Below are 3,514 nucleotides of genomic sequence, written 5' to 3'. Positions count from 1 at the left end.
TAAAGCTGCAAATCAAACCGTCATGGGTGCTCTGCTAACCACGTTCTGGGCTCCTGTGTCGCAAATAACCGTGCTCTTTTGCATACCAAGCAGACCGTCCTCTGTCCCAGGAAAATGAATTTCGCCTGGTGCTCATGGTTCTAATTGCCTCCACAGTGAGGCAGAGCAAATATGTTTCCATCCTGATTTGCATTATGCAAAACCTTAATCTCCCCAAGTTTCCTAAATCACTGTGAGCGATTCACAGCTCCTGATGCCAGGAAATGCACTGTTTGATCTGCCAATCCATATAAATTAGATTTATTGGGGGGAAATAAAGGAGCCTTGATACCATAAACTATCAAGAAATAATCACCAGTGTGCATGTGTGCCCCATAAATTTGCTACTTTGGAGGAAAACGGGGCAGCTGACCAAGCACATGTTGCTGAATTTATGTCCTCGGTGCAATTATCAAAATGAGGAGGAGGGTGGACTTCTGTCCTCAGTGCCATCAGGGGTGGGGACAGCCAGCCCCACACACCCTGAACTGGGGGTGACTGGCCTGAGAGGCCCCAGAAGGAGAGCAGGAATAAGAAACCTCCATAATCTAGAGTTGCTTGAACATGTCTGTTCTTGGGATGGATCTTGTGACTGTTCATTCAGGCCTCTGAGGATTGGGGGCTGTGCTCTACTGGAAGTCTGGGTGAACTTGGTTTTCTAAAAAAAACTATTTTTGTTTTAAGGCTTTTGCTATAGAGCCGAGAAAGACACAGAGAGAAAAAGTCAGGGAAATTGCTTTTCGAGGCGGTGTGCGGGTTGGTGCGGCCTTTGTGAGATTCCACCATGGCGTACCGAGGCCAGGGCCAGAAAGTGCAGAAGGTGATGGCGCAGTCCATCAACCTCATCTTCAGATACTTGCAGAATAGATCCCGGATTCAGGTGTGGCTCTATGAGCAAGCAAATATGCGGATAGAAGGCTGTATCACTGGTTTTGATGAGTGTATGAACCTTGTATTAGGTGATGCAGAGGAGATTCATTCTAAAACAAAGTCAAGAAAACAACTGGGTCGGATCATGTTAAAAGGAGATAATATAGCTCTGCTACAAAGTGTCTCCAACTAGAAATGATCAACGAAGTGAGGACTTGCTGAGAAGACAGTAGTTTGTTCCCTTCGTGGAGAGTATAGTTCTAAAAATTTGTTCATATTGTTTTGATTACCGTTATGTTATTACTAGTTGGCAATAAATGCTATGGGATTGTTTTTTTTTAAAAAAAAAAAAAAAGAAAGAAAAAGTCAGAAATCACCCCCCAAGGGGGATGGCCACATTGCAATCCCTTCTCCTCCATTCTCCTCTCAGGATTTTGGGCATGCTTACATATGTACCCAGCATGATTTTCAAGTTGCTGGGTCCAGAATTCAAACCTTGGTTGGCCATGTGGGAACCCAATCCCTTCACCACCACGCCACCTGCTGGTTTGTGTGAGTTTTGATGACTTGCGAAAGTTACACACACATGCATGCACATACATGCACATAATGCACATGCTTACACATAGATAAAAGCACATACACACATGTACCTATACATACCCATGTATGAGTATACTTCAGAAATTTAATGGAAAATGGAATTTTAAAAAAGGAGTTCATTTTAATGCAAAGAATTTTGAAATTCACAAATAATTTTTTTATAGTATACATTATCCATAAACTTTCTGGAGATTACTATATACACATACATATATACACATATGGACACATGGAAACATACATATATGTATATGTGTGCACATAAATATACACATACGTGAATACACACACATATACATGTACACACTCACGTCCACGAGTGAGACTGTTACTTAGTAACTGTGTAATTAAGACAGGAGCCCTTACTGCTCTTTGGGAATCTCAATGTAGACAGAGCGTGGTTTTTAAAATCAAACACGTCCCATTAGTACCTTCCTCACAAAGGTTACTATTGCAATATTACAGGCTTAGGGAGAGGATCTGAGAGAGAACCAGCTCCAGGCAGTTGCTCTCCACGAAGCACTTACTGTTCAGCCTGATTCACAGACGGGGAGGATCAAGCACGCCCACGTGACCTGCGTCTGTGCTGAGCACTGGCGGCGCCGGGCATCGTCCACCGCTGACCCGGTCCAGGCACTCACAGGTCTAGTTCCTGGAAGCCTGGAGGCCATAGTGGGTGGTCACCAGCTATTTCCAGCTCTTACCTCCAGGCAGGATGCTGGGCTGCACCTCCTGGTCCCCTTGGGGCCGAGTGGGCCACGTGGCCATGAGCACAGTGATGTGTGACCCCAGAGACTGGACACTCAAATGCCTGAGTGAGACCCTCTCCCCAAAACTCTTTCACTTCCTGCCCAGGCAGGGGGTACATATGAGAGGGTGGTGTCCCTTCGGCTGGGTGGTAAGTGAGAAGCTGAGCAGCTCTCGATCACCAACCTGAAGCTTGAGCAAGAAAGAAACCTCTATGGTGAGAGAGCTCCAGCACTGGAAGGCTGTTCATCACTGCAGCATAACCTGGCCTGCACTGACTGCTGTATCAGGGGCTGGGACTGACCCGGCCCGGGAGAAGGACAGCTGGGCTGCCTGGCGCCCCGTGTGCTCCAGGCTTGGGCTTTCTCATAGAATCTATATAGTATGGATGACATATTTTGCATGTGAAAACTATACAAATTTGAGGAATTAGGGATGGATTATGGTTTGAAGGTATCTCCCCAATGAAGTATATTGGAAATGTAATCCCCAGTGTAATGGTGTTGGAAGGTAGGGCCTAATGAGAGGTGATTGGCCATGTGGGCTCCACCCTCATGAACAAATTAATGCACAATCATGGGGGGGTGCTTCCTGATAGAGAGAGGTTTTCATTTGTTTGTTTTGTTTGTTTGTTTGCTTTTGCTATAGGTCATGTGTGCTTTTGGAGAGACAGTGAGAGAAAGCAAGAAATCATCCCCTGTGGGGGATGGCCACATCATAATCCCTTCTCCTCCATTCTCCTCTAGGGATTTTGGGCACAAAGACACACATACTCAACTTGAGTTTTAAGCTGCCAGATCTGGTACTCAAACCATGGTCAGCTACGCGGGAGTCCAGCCACATAACCATTATGCCATCTGCTGGTCCTAGGTGGCCCCTTATAAAAGGGCGAGTTTGGCCCCCTTTCTGCTCTCTCTTGCCCTCTCCTGACCCACTGCCTTGCCTTCTGCCACAGCGAGAAAGGCTTTTGCCAATATGCCAGCCCCTGGATTTTGGACTTCCTTGCCTGCAGAACTCTGAGCCAGTGCATTTCTGTTCATTATAAACACCTGGTCTATGGTATTTTGATACAGCAGCAGGACACATACATGTGCATACAAGTTTGTTTTTTTTTTTTTTGAGAGATTTTCACTGTAGGGCGCGTGTGCTCGCCAGACAGACAGAGAGAGACATAGAGACAGAAAGCGAGAAATCACCCCCCAGGGGGGATGGTCACGCCGCAATCCCTTCTCCTCCATTCTCCTCTCGGGATCTT

General features: G+C 46.2%; 1 pseudogene; it reads left to right on the top strand.

Annotated features, from left to right (window-relative positions):
• Positions 1-787: 787 nt before the first annotated feature.
• On the top strand, positions 788-1,242 carry LOC102498545 (small nuclear ribonucleoprotein E pseudogene; annotated as a pseudogene).
• The last annotated feature ends 2,272 nt before the right edge of the window (positions 1,243-3,514 follow it).

The sequence above is a fragment of the Tupaia chinensis genome, unplaced genomic scaffold, assembly GCF_000334495.1.
Source record: "Tupaia chinensis unplaced genomic scaffold, TupChi_1.0 Scaffold000602_1, whole genome shotgun sequence".
In the NCBI taxonomy this organism is placed as follows: Eukaryota; Metazoa; Chordata; class Mammalia; order Scandentia; family Tupaiidae; genus Tupaia; species Tupaia belangeri.
The sequence above is the reverse complement of the archived record's forward strand: the minus strand, read 5'-3'. Positions and strand labels throughout refer to the sequence as shown.